Genomic DNA, 18668 nt, shown 5'->3' on the forward strand with positions numbered 1-18668 from the left:
GTACCTCTCCAGTGATTTTTCCAGTCAACACAGCCAACAGAGTTCATAACAGAGATCACCCAGGACACTGCCCAAATGCTAACATTGCTGTCCTAAACTCGGTATATGCTATGTGTAGATAGATAGAATACAAATATACAGTCACTTCTGTTAAGTCTGCCATTTAAATACTTTAAAAGCAGTATTCAGTTAAAACCTAGTAGAGAAAATCCCTAGCTGCAGGCTCTCCATCTGGGATTGCATGTGCTCATGATGACAGAGGAACACATTGCTTCTTCCCTTGACTGAAACAAAAGCCTTCCCATAGCAAATAGTAGCTACCAAAATAATTTCAATCACTAGTCATGAGATTATGTGGAATATTTCTCCAGGCAGCATCAGCTTGGCATCAGCTGTGACTCCAGTGCTGATGGCGTTCCTTCCTTCTCCGGTTTGTTCTTAAGTTTTACCCAAATGGCCCTGCAGACACTTGGTTGCATGTTTGCTTGCAGGATCTGCCCCGGGGATGGGGTCTGATCCTGCCTCCTCTGCTTTCAGAGCTTTCTCTAGGACTGCTACTAGTCTGATGCTCAGTTAAAAATGCATTTGGTAGGCTACAATAGCCATCAAATACGGCTGTGGGGCCCGTGTTGGGTGAAGTCCTTGTCAACCTTGTATTAGGAGAATTACCACTCATGTCTTAGCTTGTAGCCAGTGTCCAGAACAGCAACCTGGAACAAAGTTTATGTTCATGGACAGGTGGTATAGTGCAGTGTGGGTAAAAGCCAAACAAAACCCTGTGTTAACACTACAAATAACCCAACATGGACAGGGAAGATTCAGTCAAAACTCTTTCACAAGGTTTTAGGTCTATTTTCCCATATAGCATCCCTCTGTCTTCCAGCCCTTTTGAGCCTGCCACAGCAGTGCAGTAAGGTGTGGGGCTCGGAGGAAAGCTTGTGTTGTGGGGAGTGAAGACACCTGCAGAGCTCCTTACATCATGCACACGCACAAATACCCATTGTCCAACAGGCAGTTTCTGCCACAGGGAGAAGGGAACAAGGTGCCTACCTAGACTCCCACACAAATAGAATTAAATCATCGGACACAGGAAAAGGGACCTCTTTCTCAATGGGACCTGAGGAGCAGCGACAGCAGAGAATCCTAGTTTTAAGGATATTGATAGGAACTTATTATAGGATACATAAGCATCAGGTTGGTCATGCTCCATGCAGCGTATTTTGTCGTTACACGTTTAGGAGACCAAGGTCAGCCAAGGGAATGCCATAGTAACTTCACTGGGTTTTATGAACTTTTGTTAAAGTAGGGGGAACTTAACTGCTACTATGGATGAAATGGGTCTGATTCTCCTCTCCCTACCTAAACTCAGGTAAGAAGCTGTTCTCTGGGTAAAAAAAACAGGGTTGCACTAATAAGTGTGAAAGCTTAAGAATCAGCGTTGTATGGCTTGTCGCCATGGGGAGTTCGCTGTGGTAGTACAGTGCTACAATCAGTAGTGGTTGTAAGCTGGTATACGAGCACAGACCACACTGACATTTCAAGCACGAGGACAGATGAACAAGCTTCATACCGGGATTTCTCAATTTGCCTAGGAGAACTTCTACATTGCCATTTCGACCAGTATGTATCACTGCAGTGCCGTAAGTATGCCGGCATAGCTCTGTGCATGCCTTAGCATTCCAGAGTAAAACTGGCTTTGCTTCTACGCAATGAGTATGTTTCCCTGAGCAGTTTACACTTAAGCATGGAAAATCAGGGAAAGTGGTAATAGTAGTCTTTTTCTGGCTGGTTGTAGCTAACACCTTCTCTGCTTTTCGCTTATGGCCGGGGAGGAATGGTTTTACTACCATTGAACCATAAGGGGAAGAGAGGAAAAGTAAAGAACAGCTGGGTTTAATGAGCTGGAACAGATGTAGGTATTAAAGCAGTGTGTACACTTGTCATGCAAAGAGTACCTACATGTATATAAATGACGAGCAATTTAAATCAAGACTTCAGAGTTTACAACAGACATTATACCCTGAAAAAGGTTCAAAACTTGGTGTCTTAAATTATTTTGTTTGCCACAAACAAATCTGAAGCACCTTAGTTTACGGAGGCATGAACTATCAATCTGTATTTTAATATGTGATGGACTTTCCATTTTGGACCGTAACATGGTTTCCTTTTACAACTGTCTGTTCCTCTTCTCTTGCATTTTATGTCAGGCTATATGGGTGTTTCCACGGCAAATTCCTCGAATGCCAGTTGAGCAATCATTTATTCTTTTGAAGACTACTCCAGAGGTGATGCATCAACAGTTTTGAGTCTTTGTGCAGTGCTCATGTTTAGCTGGAAAGGAAAAAGCTTAAATCCATTGAAGAGAAATGTGATAGTTTTATAATTCCAGTGAAAGATTAAAAATAAATCACGTGTTAAGAGGATCTCCATACTTCAACATCAATGCAATCTTAAGTGACAGGATCTGGTATTGGGAATACGGAATTTTCTCTGTGGGATTAAAGATGTCAATTTATACTTATGCAGATAAATTTAACTGCTTAATTTTAGACTGAGATCAAGTATTTTTCATGCTGGTAGCTTGTCAGTTTCCAGTATTTAAGTGAGACTGGGATGAAATCATGATGGAAAAACTTTTAATTGGTAATTTATTCTTTAAATCTAATATGCTAAATCTAATGCTAATCGTTAGTCCTAGGGCTAGAAATTTAATAAAAACATAATGATTATTAAAGATGGCTTAGAGGAAATTGAATGCCCCCAAAAGGTGTTGCTTTTGCAATAATGACAGCACCTGTGTTTAAAATTCAAAACAGCTTTTCCTAATTAACCATGAAAAATTACTATTCCACTTTTATGCATTCAGTCCATAAAAGTTGTCCCCTACCTTCAGACAGCCACCTGGAGACACGTGGGCAGCAAGCAGAACTAGCAACTGTCCCCAGGTCGACAAAATCACGCTACTCCAGAGGGGATTCAGCCTGTGAGAATTTGGATGGTCCACTGTGTCGAGGGGTTGGTGCTTGGCAGGCGTTTGTAAGGTGCCTCCTGCCAAGAGGTCTTTCCAGCAGACAGTAACAGCTGGGTTATGTCCGACTTCGGTAAAGCACAGAAGGAGCCCTTATGAAGGGCCCATTGTGTGATCCCAGTGGCTTTTTCTTGCGAGTGGGATGTTGTTGTACCAGGGCGTAATTTACTCAGGATGTTGGGGAGTATATGCCTTGAGGGCTCTGCCCAATATTGGTCCTGGTCCTGTGTTACAGGAGAAGTTCCAGTGACTCAAGTGGAATCTGACCTGCGTGAATGTGAAATACATTCCTTAAAGTATCAGAGGTCTCTTGTTACTGCTAATGTTGAAGATACTTGTGGTACTGGATATTTTTAATTAGTCTAAGAGTGGCCATTCAGACACTCTAAGACTACTTAAGGAAAAGCAGCAGAGTGCCTCGACTCTCTGTGGTAGTTGTTTTATTAATGGGTGGACCTATGCCACACAACACTCTGTACAACAGATGACTATGTAAATTACTTATCTCACTCCATATGTATATTACAAATGATCGGTTTATGTTAAAATCATACAAAAATATGTGTTTTGATTAGGTGTATCAATAAATCATGTTTCGTTGTTTTGCATTTCTAGAAATAGTCTTATTTTACTCATATTATGCTGTCAAATCATTCTTTGAGGCCATTCCGGAGTAACAAGGAGCCTAATTAGCAGGCCTGTAATGGCTCAGCAAGCTGTATTTTCAAATCCTGGTTGACATCCAATACTCAAGAATCCAAATTTCATTCAAAGAATTTTTTCCTGACTGCACCTCTAGCACATGTCAGAGCTGTAACATGTGCCAGTTTCTGCACGGTTTAAAAAATGCCAGTAAAAGGAGATTACTGCAACTTTTCACCTTTATTCAGAGATAATTACTGCATACTAAGTCACAGTTGATTAAAGCAGATAACAAAGGAGAAGGTTCTGCAGTCACAGAGATTTGTGGTATCTCATGTTAACGTCAACATAGGGAGTTGCCTGGCCTGTGGTCAGATCCTGAATTTTACACAGAATCACGGAATCTTCAGAGTTGGAAGGGACCTCTAGAGATCATCTAGTCCAACTCCCCTGCTAAAGCAGGATTGCCCAGAGCACATTACTCAGGACTGCATCCAGGCGGGTCTTGAAAATCTCCAGAGAAGGGGACTCCACAACCTCCCTGGGCAGCCTGTGCCAGTGCTCTGTCACACTCACCATAAAGAAGTGTTTCCGTGTATTTGAACGGAACTTCCTGTGTTCTAACTTGTGCCCATTGCCCCTCGTCCTGTTACTTGGAACCATTGAAAAGAGCCTGGCTCCATCCTCCTTCAACCCACCCTTTAGATACTTGTACGCCAACAATAAGGTCTCCCCTCAGCCTTCTCTTCTCCAGGCTAAAGAGTCCCAGCTCTCTCAGCCTTTCCTCATAAGGGAGATGCTCCAATCCCTTAATCATCTTAGTTGCACTTTGCTGGACTCGCTCCAGCAGTTCCCTGTCCCTCTTGAACTGGGGAGCCCAAAACTGGACACGGTATTCCAGTTGTGGCCTCACCAGTGCAGAGTAGAGGGAGAATGACCTCCCTCGACCTACTGGCCACACTCTTCCCTATGCAGCCCAGGATTCCATTGGCCTTTTTGGCAACAAGGGCACGTTGCTGGGTCATGGATAATTTACTGTCTACCACGACCCCCAGGTCCTTCTCCTCCGAGCTACTTCCCAGCAGGTCCACCCCTAACCTATACTGGTGCCTAGCATTCTTCCTCCTCAGGTGCAAGACCTTGCACTTGCTTTTGTTGAACCTCATTGGGTTCTTCTCTGCCCAGCCCTCCAGCCTGTCCAGGTCACGCTGGATGGCAGCACTGCCCTCTGGGGTGTCAGCCACCCCACCCAGTTTGGTATCATCAGCAAACTTGCTGAGGATACACTCTGTCCCCTCATCCAGGGCATTAATGAATATATTAAACAAAATTGGACCGAGTATTGACCCCTGGGGGACACCACTGATTACAGGTCTCCAACTAGACTCTGTGCCGCTGATCACAACCCTCTGAGTTCTGTCACACAGCCAACTTTCAATCCACCTCACTGTCACCTCATCTAGCCCATACTTCCTCAGCTTCCTAATGAGGATGTCATGGGAGACAGTGGCAAAAGCCTTGCTAAAGTCAAGGTAGATGACATCTACGGCTCTCCCCTCATCCAGCCAACCAGTTGTAACCTCACAGAAGGCTATCAGATTGGTCAAGCATGACTTACCCTTGGTAAATCCGTGTTGACCACTTCCAGTAACTTCCTGTTCCTTGACGTTTTTGGAGATGACATCCAGAATGAGTCGCTCCATTACCTTCCCAGGGACAGAGGTGAGACTAACCGGTCTGTAGTTCCCTGGGTCCTCCTTCTTGCCTTTTTTGAAGATTGGAGTGATGTCAGCATTCCTCCAGTCCTCAGGCACCTCACCTGTTCTCCATGACCTTTCAAAGACGATGGAGAGTGGTCTAGCAATAACATCCGCCAGCTCTCTCAGCACTCGCGGATGCATGCCATCAGGGCCCATGAACTTATGGATGTCCAGCTTGGCCAAGTGGTCTCTGACCCAGTACTCCTCAACTGAGGGAAAATCTTCCTCTCTCCAGACCTTCCCCCTTGCCTCCAGGTTATGGGATTCGTGAGGGACAGCTTTAGCAGTGAAGACTGAAGAAAAGAAGGCATTCAGTAACTCTGCCTTCTCTGTGTCCTCCACCACTAGGGCACCTGTCTCATTCACCAGTGGGACTACATTTTCCCTAGTCCTCCTTTTTCTATTGATATACTGAAAGAATCTCTTCTTATTGTCTTTAACTGCAGTGGCCAAGCTGAGTTCTGATTGAGCTTTGGCCCTTCTAATTTTCCCCCTACATAGCTTTGTTATATCTTGGTAATCCTCATAAGTTGCCAAACCCCTTTTCCAGAGAATGTAAGCTTTTCCTTTTACATACAACAGACAAAATGCAGTTCTTGTTAGGTGACATTTTTAGCTCACTGTCTTTTAGAAATGAAGTCCTGGTGCTCCTGTTGTCTTCATGTGGGTTCTGTCTGCCTGTAATCCCCCATCTTTTTATTTTGAATACAGCGTTTTGTTGGAAGCACACTTGACAGACAATGATTTAAATCCATATGAGTTCTGTGGAGATAAGCAGATGGATGGAAGGTACAAATTGCTCTTAGTCTTACTATGGGAATGACTTGAATATGAAGAGTGTAACTACATTGTTAATTTAGAGAGTCCACACAAAGGAGAGGTTTTATATCTGCCTCAAGTGCAGAAAATACTTGGATTGGTATTTTTATATCTTCTTAAACATGAGGGAATCCCCTGGCAATTAATGCCATTAGTCCTACAGCTCTAAGAACTATTTGCTCAGATGTGTCTAACACAAAAAATTCACCAGTCCAACGTATCAGCGACCAAGACAAATTCTCTGTATCGCTTGGTGCGTGTGCTGATGTCCATGAAACACCAGGCAAAGTTCTATCTCTAAAACCAAGACCTTCAACTGTCAATGTGAGACCTGATTTTCACCTTTCAGGCCCAGAACAATATTGTTATATCTCACAGATGGACATATGTTTTCTTCAGCGGTAAACCTCTTGCTAAAAACCTCAAATCAAAATCCAAAATGCATTAGATAACTAGAGGAAAAGATAGGTGTAGATTTTGCTGTAGTCTATACTACTGTAAATCAGGAGGAACTCCTTTCATATGCAGTGGGATTAAACTAGATATACAGCAGTGTAACCAAAAGGATATGGCCCTCAGGTGCTGAGGTACCCAGACCCAGTGATTTATTTAGTTGTGGGCATTTTCTTCAGACAACTGCACAACAGCCTGGTTGTGGCTGCACAGAGGAATAACATAATCATCTTTGTTTTATCGCTGTTCCATTAATACTAACATCTGCCAATTAGTGCTTTGTTACTGTCCAGATCCCAAGCGGACTCTGCCCAGTACAGCCCTGCCACAGTCCCAGCAGGTCCCAAATTCAACTGTGTCCAGGCAGCTGCGCTGGGCAGCTCCCACACCAGCAGATATTACGCCATCGGTGAAAGCCTGGCTAAAGTACTGCAGCCCCCCTAATCACGCTTTTGAGTTGTTTTTATCTCTGCTTGTTTATATCTACCTGCATGTCATCTTTGGCTATGTCCAGAATAAAATATAATGAAACCACAAATATTGAGGGATACCTCTTGTGAGCTCCTTCATTCCAGGAATCAGGGGTTTAGGGAGCTGAGCTGGAGTGGAGCTGCTGTACGTAACAGCGCCTGATAAACCTATTCTTCATGATTTTTTCTAATCCTATTTTTAAGCCATTTATACTTTTAAGCCTGCTTTTATGTTTCCTTCCTGTGAAACTTTGAAAAAAGCCCCAGCAATATCTATCTGGCTGGCAGGGAGGTTTGGAGAGTGCATTTCAAAGCTGTTGGGACAAGCATGTATGTAATTGAAAATTTGCATTCATACCTCATCACCCAGCCAGGGAATACCTTAGGACAAATCTGATCAATTACAACAAAATCTTCTCACTCAAGTTTCAACAGTTCAGCGCTAAAGTCCTTGTCACATAAATTTAAGGAAATATGAACACTCAGTGAACAGAAAATAGCCAATTATGTTCCGACAAAGTCACTTGGGTTTCTTTAGATATCTTCCATCCAAATATTGATGAATCTGTTAAAGTTTTTCTTATGGGAGCTGGAAAGATTAAATCCATGTATTTTTACCTTCGTCTACAGAAACTTCTCCTTCCGATCCCTCCAGGCAGTACCAGTACACCACTGCTGTCACTCTGATTTTAAATACTGACAAGGAACCAATAAAAACTATTCCTGTTCTCTGTATCCCTTGAAGCACAGCTTTCTGTTTCATATATTCTGAGGTCTTCCAGCTTTGTTTCAATGTTTCACCTTTACCGTTATGTTGAACCTAGCAGCCTGTTAGTGTACAGAAAATGATAAATTACACTAGTTTCAAGTGGAGAACATCTTTGTTTGTTTCCTGGGGGAAAGCAAAGCTGATATTTCCCTCTCACTGTGAAGCTGCAGTGCGCTGCTTCCAAATGGCTGAAAGTAGCCACTGGAGCGATCCACATTTAAGTAGCCTGCAAGTCTAATTATCTAAGGAACATTCATTTGAGCATATTAAAGGAAAATAGAAAAATTAGTGAGCTATATTATTATTATTATATTATTATTATTGCAATGCACCGTGCAATGGGAAAACATACTGTTTCCTCCTACAGTGCTTCATCAAATTATCTGATTGTTTAGCTAAATCCAAAGAGCACAAAACCCCTTTGTTATAGCAACAAAAACTTAATAGCTGAACAAAGAAGGGTGCAAACTGTGAAACTGCAAATTGGAACACATATTTTAGGACAGGAGCTGCTCCACTCTAGTTAAGAGCTGCCATCCCAGGGCAGGGCAGCGCTTCCCAGGCACGTCAAAACATTTCTGCACCTTTGACCCAAGATGACGGCTTCTGGTGGTAGCAACCAACAACGCTGAAACCTTGTTGGGAGGAGTACAAAGGGTAAAGATGTGGTTCTTGTGGGGGACTTCAACTTCCCAGACGTCTGCTGGAAATACTACGCAGCAGAGAGGGAACAGTCATGGAGGTTCCTGGAGTGTGTGGAAGACAACTTCCTAACACAGCTGGTGAAGGAACCAACTAGGGGAAGTGCCCTACTGGACCTACTGTTTGTTAACAGAGAAGGTCTTGTGGGGGATGTAAAGGTTGGAGGTCGCCTTGGGCAGAGTGATCACGAAATGATAGAATTTTCAATTCTTGATCAAGTAAGGCGGGGAGCCAGCAGAATTGCCACCTTGGACTTCCGAAGGGCAGACTTTAGCCTGTTTTGGAGCATGGTTGAGAATGTCCCTTGGGAGGCAGTTTTGAAGAGCAAAGGTGCCCAGGAAGGCTGGGCATACTTCAAGCAGGTGCTCTTAAAAGCGCTGGAGAAGGCCATCCCTTGTCTCAAAAAACGAGCAGACAAGGAAGACGACAAGCCTGGCTAAATAGAGAACTTTGGCTGGACCTCAGGAAAAAAAGGAAAGTTTACATTCTCTGGAAAAGGGGGTTGGCAACTTATGAGGACTATCAAGATATAACAAAGCTATGTAGGGGGAAAATTAGAAGGGCCAAAGCTCAATCAGAACTCAGCTTGGCCACTGCAGTTAAAGACAATAAGAAGAGATTCTTTCAGTATATCAATAGAAAAAGGAGGACTAGGGAAAATGTAGTCCCACTGGTGAATGAGACAGGTGCCCTAGTGGTGGAGGACACAGAGAAGGCAGAGTTACTGAATGCCTTCTTTTCTTCAGTCTTCACTGCTAAAGCTGTCCCTCACGAACCCCATAACATGGAGGCAAGGGGGGAGGTCTGGAGAGAGGAAGATTTTCCCTCAGTTGAGGAGTACTGGGTCAGAGACCACTTGGCCAAGTTGGACATCCATAAGTTCATGGGCCCTGATGGCATGCATCCGCGAGTGCTGAGAGAGCTGGCGGATGTTATTGCTAGACCACTCTCCATCGTCTTTGAAAGGTCATGGAGAACAGGTGAGGTGCCTGAGGACTGGAGGAATGCTGACATCACTCCAATCTTCAAAAAAGGCAAGAAGGAGGACCCAGGGAACTACAGACCAGTTAGTCTCACCTCTGTCCCTGGGAAGGTAACGGAGCGACTCATTCTGGATGTCATCTCCAAATACGTCAAGGAACAGGAAGTTATTGGAAGTGGTCAACATGGATTTACCAAGGGTAAATTGTGCTTGACCAATCTGATAGCCTTCGATGATGTTATAACTGGTTGGCTGGATGAGGGGAGAGCCGTAGATGTCATCTACCTTGACTTTAGCAAGGCTTTTGCCACTGTCTCCCATGACATCCTCATTAGGAAGCTGAGGAAGTATGGGCTAGATGAGGTGACAGCGAGGAGGATTGAGAGTTGGCTGCGGGACAGAACTCAGAGGGTTGTGATCAGTGGCACAGAGTCTAGTTGGAGGCCTGTAACCAGTGGTGTCCCCCAGGGGTCAATACTAGGTCCAATTTTGTTTAATATATTCATTAATGCCCTGGATGAGGGGACAGAGTGTATCCTCAGCAAGTTTGCTGATGATACCAAACTGGGTGGGGTGGCTGACACCCCAGAGGGCTGCACTGCCATCCAGTATGACCTGGACAGGCTGGAGAGCTGGGCAGAGAAGAACCCAATGAGGTTCAACAAAACCAAGTGCAAGGTCTTGCACCTGAGGAGGAAGAATGCTAGGCACCAGTATAGGTTAGGGGTGGACCTGCTGGGAAGTAGCTCGGAGGAGAAGGATCTGGGGGTCGTGGTAGACAGTAAATTATCCATGGCCCAGCAATGTGCCCTTGTTGCCAAAAAGGCCAATGGAATCCTGGGCTGCATAGGGAAGAGTGTGGCCAGTAGGTCGAGGGAGGTCATTCTCCCCCTCTACTCTGCACTGCTGAGGCCACAACTGGAATACCGTGTCCAGTTTTGGGCTCCTCAGTTCAAGAGGGACAGGGAACTGCTGGCGCGAGTCCAGCGAAGGGCAACTAAGATGATTAAGGGATTGGAGCATCTCCCTTATGAGGAAAGGCTGAGAGAGCTGGGACTCTTTAGCCTGGAGAAGTGAAGGCTGAGGGGAAACTTTATTATGGCGTACAAGTATCTAAAGGTTGGTTGAAGGAGGATGGAGCCAGGCTCTTTTCAGTGGGTCCCAGTGACAGGACGAGGGGCAATGGGCACAAGTTAGAGCACAGGAAGTTCCGTTCAAATACACGGAAAAACTTCTTTACGGTGAGGGTGACAGAGCACTGGCACAGGCTGCCCAGGGAGGTTGTGGAGTCCCCTTCCCTGGAGATTTTCAAGACTCGCCTGGATGCAGTCCTGAGTAATGTGCTCTGGGCAATCCTGCTTTAGCAGGGGAGTTGGACTAGATGATCTCTAGAAGTCCCTTCCAACTCCGAAAATTCCATGATTCCGTGATCCGTTATTCTGTCTGTACTCTTCAGGACCGTTCATTACTACCACTGCAATTAAACTATTATCAAATCTGTTATGTTTCTAGACCTGAAAGGCCAAAGGAGTTCACCTGAAGTGTGCTTCTTATGATGGGGTAGGAAACTTCCATTATTCTCCCTGCTCAGGAGATGTTGAATCTGTACCACGATTTCTTCTTTCCTAACACCCATGTTGTTTCTTCATACATCCAAGTTATGCTTTTTGATGGCACATAATAATGAAACATCATTCTATCTATAACACATATTCTATCCCCCCCTGTTATGGTTTGAGAAACCCATAACAATTTATTGTTGTCTAGACAATCATTCTATCACCCGATGACCCCTCCCCACCTGGAAAATGGAATCAGGAACAAACAAGGAAACCTGGGGGCTGAAATATAAACAGATGTAATAGAATAAAACTAGATAATTAACCTTAATAGCACTAAAGAATCAATATTGATCCTGATACCAATACAGAATATGCAAAGATTATACTCAGTGGATTCTATCCGTAGGAAGCTGTGCACTCCCAGCAGTGGACAGCAAATGTCAGACACTGCGAGTGCTAGAGCTTCAGGAGGAAGCACCGGGGCAAGAAGTTCTCAGGATGGAAGCCATCAAGGGAGAGAGAGAACATCGCAGCAAACTTTCTAATTTATATTGAATATGACGTTGATGGTGTGAAATAATGCTGTTGGCCAGCTTGGGTCAAGTGCTTACGTCTTGCTCTTCCTCATCCCTACACCTGGCAAGCTTGAAAACACTGAGAACTTGAAGCCCACACACCAGAGCAGGATATAAAGTAAATATTCAGACACTAGAGTCTTCTAAAAGTGCAGTTTTTCCAAGTATTAGAAGAGAAGAAAGTCCTGTGTTGCTCAAACCAGAACACTCACTTAATTTTTATTATTGGGTATGCTGATCTCTACTCATGAATCAACTGCACACTCCAAAGGAAAAAAAAAATAAAATATTCCTTCATTTCCTCTTTTGTAGATCTTGGCAGATCTGTTAACAAGACTGAATTCCGTTTGCTTTCCAAATACCAGAATCTTATGTTGTAAAAACCTTAATGAAGAGGGCTACAATTTTTTGTGAGATCAGTCCAAGTTTATTCCCACCTCTGGTGAATTAAATTACAATATTTGCTACGCTTATAGAATTCAGTGATGTAAGTAAACTTCTTAAGACATCCTTTGGAGGTACTTTGGGATATCCATGTCATCTGCACAGGTGGACAGATACGACATGGGACTTAGGGGAAGAGCTGCACCTTCCCATAAGGTGGGCAGTGAAGGCCAGGCAGGATGCACCCACTGTCTAAAATAACAGTAAGTGCCCATGTATGGACAGCTGAATCCTGTCCAGGCGCGGAGCACTCTACCACTCCTTTTTCTCTTGGATCCTTTCAAATCTCTGCGCGACTTCAGCAGAAAGAGAGATCAACCCATCCTTAAAAATGAAGGGCAGAGTGGGGTATGTCATTGTGGCCAGCAAGAGTTCTCTCCTGCCATCATTCTTCATCTTCCACCAAAGAAATCCGAAGTCAGCAGTATAGTCAAGAATGTTTCCAGGCTGCCTGTGGCTGTGAAGAACAGGGAAGTTAGGAGGCAGTATGGAAGTCCTGCATCCTTTAAACACACAGCTTGCCATACCTGTAAGTCACAGAAGACTCCAGAGTTCTGAAGATCAGTGTTCTCCCAAAGCAAAACAGACAGCACCCAGTAGAAGCAGCAAGAAATACAGCAAAGAAAAAAAATGTGGGGTACATTTTACCTTACATTTGCATATCTTCATCACATATGTTTAGGACTAGGAAAAGAAATCAGAGTAGCACAAGTCTTACAAACAGGATGATAATGTAGAAAAAAACCAGAGACTTGGATGGACAGGACCAATTAGGTAGTCTATACCTGCCAGGAAAAGAATACCCTTACAACAGCGATGATTGCAATAAAAGCACACAAAAGACTGATTCTTTCTTCTTCAAATGCAAATAAGACTTGGAGCACATTGTGGCATGTGGCACACATGTCAGGGAAATGAAAGGCATCTGATATTTGCTTAGCTTCCAACAAGAGAGTAGCATTTTGGCACAGCCTAAGTGGCATAGAAAAGCAGGTGTGAGGTATGAATTTCACATTACCTGCTTCTATTGCCAACATTACACGCTCTGTTACTTTAGTTGGAATCTCACATTTAGGGGGACGAAAAATGACATTGTGAAACATTCAAGAGAAGAATTGCCCAAGCTCTGCTTGTTCAGCTGTGCACCAGTTTGAGAAAAAGCTTTCTGAGAAAATCCATTAAAGCAAATCTGATACGACTTGTCTAGCTGCAACACACATAGTGTTGGCCCAATTAGACACAGACATCATTTCTTTGGCACTTGGCATTTTTTAAGGAATTCATACTAAATTGGTATTAGTTAGAAGGCTGTTCTGGCATTAAAGAGGTTTTATTTAGTTATATTCAGAAATTTCAACAAGAATTTTGGCCCCCTTTCACCTGGATAAATTTCATGGCAACTAACTATTGGCTCTAACTGAGCATGGGTTTTGTAGTTGACCAGTGCCACCTCAGAAACACGCACAGAGAGATGGGTCAAGTTGCCATGTTAATCCCATGCTTAATATGCAGGGGAGGTTTTGGATAAATCTTTCTTCCCTTACTGGCACAGAAAAAAGCACTGCCTGAGCACAGGAAAGCAGAAGGGGAATGGACCCAAAGGCACCTGCTGAACAACGCAGTGACCCTATGAAGCCAGCTCCCATGGACCCAAAGAGGGTCACCCAGGGCTTCTCCACCCCATGGGCCACCTCAGGCAGGGCTGCATTTTGTCGCAGAACACCGGTGGATTCAATGGACGTGCCCCAGCATAAGCCTGGATCCCCGTTACAATGAAATATCAGCAACGGAAAGCATCGGGTCCTTCTGCTCAAACTGGCGCAATATACAGGTAGGTGCCCACAGCCACCTGATGCATTTCCAAGGCACCATCAGCCTGATGTATTTCCAAGTTGTTGCGGGTACTTATCTTTCATTATCAAACTGCTGAAAATCATATAACGTGATATTGGCTTACTATTTCAGGGGGCTTTTTTTGTTCCTACTCTTATCATTAATGGTTACCTGACTTCAGTAGTTTCTAGATCACAACTCAAGAATTATGTTGACAGTTTATCCCTTTTTTCTCTCTTCTGTGCCAGTATTAACTTTTACTATGAGTCAGCAGTTTTCAAGCAACTTCTCCATTTTGAGTCTGTGATTGATACAATTCATAAAGGCTTTAAAGCGTACTTATGTAACTGAAGCATCTCTTTCCTGAAATGTCACCTGGAATAAAATGTCTTTTTCAGTTCACTGCAGCCAGTGTTTCTCTGGAACAGCTACCAAAAAAATAAATCATGAGCCTTTTCAGCCAAGGTTTCAAGCAGTGCTGCTCGGATGACATCAGGCTCCTAAAGGGGCAGCGCTATCCATTTAACATATTGATACCAACCAAAGGGATTGGTATCACTTTTGTATTTCACCTAGACATTATGTATTTTCATGCATATTCTTGTGCTGTGTGAATCCTATGGAAAAGTGCATATGAGGAAGCAGACTACTACTGCTTCATGTTTGACTACTTTTCCTAATGGAAAAGTTTCATAAATACGTAAAACGTTGTCATTCCCATGGCACTTCTCTTTATGTAGCTTCCTGATTTTTGCTCTGAGAACTCGATCATTCTCAAGTAACATGGAGCCAGTTATGCATGTATTTAAACCTGATGTTGACAGAAAGAGCATTTTTGTGCTAGAGTGTGCAGCATTGCTCAAAAATTAGCAATTTTAGTAAAGTCGTTAGAGGCTTCAGCAAATTTCTGATGAGGATCAGAATCCTGATGAGCCATTTCGCTTTGTAAAGGGGAATTTTATCAACACAGAGAATGGAAAATGGTTTAGACTTGCATTTCTTTGAGTACAGCTTCTTTATGGCCCCATCTGTCTTTGTGAGACTCCTTTCCCTCCTTTGACTTGCCCTCCCCACATTTCTAGGAGAAGAAGGCAGCAGCCTAATTTCTTTAGATGGAGGAAATGATAAATGTTTGTAGTTACTAGCTGCAAGGACTTACAACAAATTTGGAAACTGCTGGCTGCTGTTAGATGGTGGGTGGTAGTTTTGGGGCTCTTTAGCCACCTGCGGCTCTCAAGCTGTTCAAATGCAATTTGTTATGTTGGGGCTGCATCCGTGAGCAGAGGGAGGCTGTGCTAACGTGGGGCTGACTGGCGAATATGAATATCTAGCAGCAGGAGGTCCAGGAGAGACTGCTGAAGCCAGCACTTCTGGCTTGCGAAGAAGCAATGGGATGCCCTGAGAACCTACTGTCATCTCATGCCCACCATCCCTTGACACTTTGAAGTATGGGGACTCTTTGAAGTACTGCAGGGTTAGGAAGCTGGGTAGCTGTTCCTTCACTTGTATTTTGTGATGCCGTTTGAGCCTCTTGGAGGTGCTCTAAGAGGGAAAAAGAGGATGAGTCATAACCCAGTTTCCAGAAACCTTAGCAACATGACACAGTCAGAACCACAGGTATGATAAGAACAGTGGGAAAAAAAACCCAAACCTGACAGCTAAGATATTCCTAAAGATAATTGGTCTTTACTGAGGAATTGTGCCATTAAAGCGTAAAAAAATTGCATTATTGACATAATTACAATGAAAAATATAGTAGAAAAACAACATCTGAAAGCAATAGAGGTAATTTCCCCAGATCCTGATCTTCTAGAACAATTTTACTCATCCAGCTATTGCAGTGATCTATAAACAGATGAGAATACTCTTATAGTAGATAAGGAAGGTGTATAACATAAAGCAAAAATCCCCTAGTCGGTCCTGTGACATATTTGAGTACACTCCCCGGGGCACACAATGTATTGGTGAGACAAGACTGCCATTAAAGGTCAGAAATTGTGAACACAAATCACAAGAGGGAATAAAGAAATCTCCCCTTGTGAAGCACTTTAATGAGATGAAACTTCCCGTTCCATCTGTAGAGTTTATCGGTATTGACTATGTCCCGAAACACGCGGGAGAGGAGGAGGCAGGAGCAGCTTATTAAGACAGTGAGAAGGATTTAAAACTGAAATACATCAATACCAAATAGCACAAATCAATAACGGAAATAGATTATATATATATTTGTATAAGGCTGGGAGAAGAAATCCGTTCCTCTGAGCTGATTACCTCTGCTTGATTACAGGCAGTTACGTGAAAGCCCCACAAAAGGCAGAGCAGGATTGTAAGCTACTGCGGGCAGTGCGGAGTAAGGCGGCAGAAACCTTGACGCATCACAACTATTGCACGGGAGCTGTCTGCTGTCGTAAACGTATTTTGTGAGATGCCACAGGGGGTTTGCCTCTTTGCTGTGCGCTGCCGCCTTTCTCAAAGGGTGTGCTCCTTTCTGTGCAGTCACAGCAAGAGCATCACTCTTATTAGCTTGGACAACGGAGTGTCTGCGGAGGCAAACCTCTTTTGTGCCTGTAGCATGAGAGTGGGCTATGAATGCTCAGATATCGCCTTAATTCTCACAGTGCCAATAAACCCAGCTACTGCTGTGCAAGTGGCACATACACAGGGACAGCTTAATTTACTTACTGCTAGAAATGATCTTCAGAAAATAAATTATATTTATAATCCTTAATCTATTGTCTTTATACATTGCTAATTCATTTAAAAATGGGGAAACAGCATAAAAATAAATGTATTGCAAATATTTCTAGTTTTATGGTGTTCATTCATCTGGTTAATTTTCATCAATCAATACTAGAGAAGGAAATGTGACTGACCTAAGTGAAATTTGATCAAGCAATTTCAATACATGAACAAAAGCATTATATGCACAAACTAGACACAAGTGTTTGAAATCTCTGACTCACATATTCTCTGTTTAATATATATATATACTTCATGCAAGAAAGTGAATAAAGGTAAGGATTGAATTGGTTATCCTAAGGGCCCTGAGGTGTTTAACTTTAGCTAATGTAGTTAAAGAGAGATGAAATGTGGATATGCTGTCAGTTATTCAAGAACGAGCAAAAATTGCAATGTTTTCTTCTGATTTGAGTGATACAGAGAAGAATTTTTGATATTTTTAAAACACTCAGAAACCCTGTCTGGAAAATCTGACCGTTTGGAACTAGCCCAGTAACCAATGCTCTGCTATCTCATATCGTCGGGGCTGAACAATGACCACTTACACTGTGGTGATTAATCTTTATTGATCTGTAGACCCTCGCAATTTCCAAGTGAACACTGAGACTCCTTGATCCTGACTGGAAGCCTACCAACAGCAAGAATCATATTTTTGCAATAATCCTTCATGAACCCACTACAAATAGTCCACAGATGACTAAGGGTCCACAGGTTGAAAACCACTACTTTAAGAAATTATACTTGCTTCATTTCAATATTAACTGGCAATATACACTTAAATAAAATTCACCAGTTTTGCTACTTGTATGGCATTCCATACTCCTAATTGAATCTGTGTAACATCATTTCCCTGGGAATGCCTATCTAAATTGTCATCTGCTGCCTATTGTTTATGTACTGTAGCTTCTGCATGTATAACAACTCCTGCATTATCTTATTTGTTCCCCTCTATCTTCTGACATGCTTACTTCAATTAGTACAGAATAATGTAATTATTACACTATTATTATAATCACACAAGGAGATACCTGACAAATACTTCAAAATGGCTCAGATCTTTATTCTACTAATTGCTGCAGCACATCTGCATATATCATTGACTGCATTGCATCTGGAATTCTTGTGTGAAACCAACTGAATCATACTCTTCCTGAGCTATGCAGGCTTTTAACCAAACATACATCTGTTATTCTAACATAATGTCAGACCAACAGATTCATGATCCAGTTGCTAGGGTTTTTCATGAGTTTTTTTTTTTTGTAACTGAGCATAGGACTGCAACTCTAACCATTCTATGATTCTGTGTTGTGGCATATTTAAATTTGCAATAAAGAATATTTTTATCATGGCCTCTCAGTAATGCAAACTATCTTTGTATTGGAATTACAATACTAAATTTAGTGGCATGTCACTGATGTTGATATGTTTTCAAGTTTAAAGAAATAAGGTCTTCTAGTCACATAGGTAATAAGAATTGTTTACAATGACTCTCAAGATACTTTTTATTTATGTTAATAAATAGATAAAATGAAACAAAACTAGTTACAGAAAATGGTTAGATAAAAATCCCCTGTTTTGACATCTAATTCCTTTATGTCTGCTGACTAAACACTCTACGCTTCACCTTTTATCTGTGTTAAGTAGGTGTTCCATGGCTTACATGTATGTAATGCCTAGGTACCTTCTTGAAGTCTATAAAAAAAGAAGTTAAAACTGGTGCATAAATAAGCTTGTAGAATATCTTGCCATGAAAAGAATTAAAGTGTATAGAGAGACTATATTGGCTGGTCACCATGTTCAGCTGAGCAATATTATTACAGTTTGCTGACAATACTAATAACTTAAGACATCAATCTATAGGCATGGCTATTCTTAGCAGAAGACAGTGAA

Source organism: Vanellus vanellus, assembly GCF_965231255.1.
Source record: "Vanellus vanellus genome assembly, chromosome: 2".
Classification (NCBI taxonomy): domain Eukaryota; kingdom Metazoa; phylum Chordata; class Aves; order Charadriiformes; family Charadriidae; genus Vanellus; species Vanellus vanellus.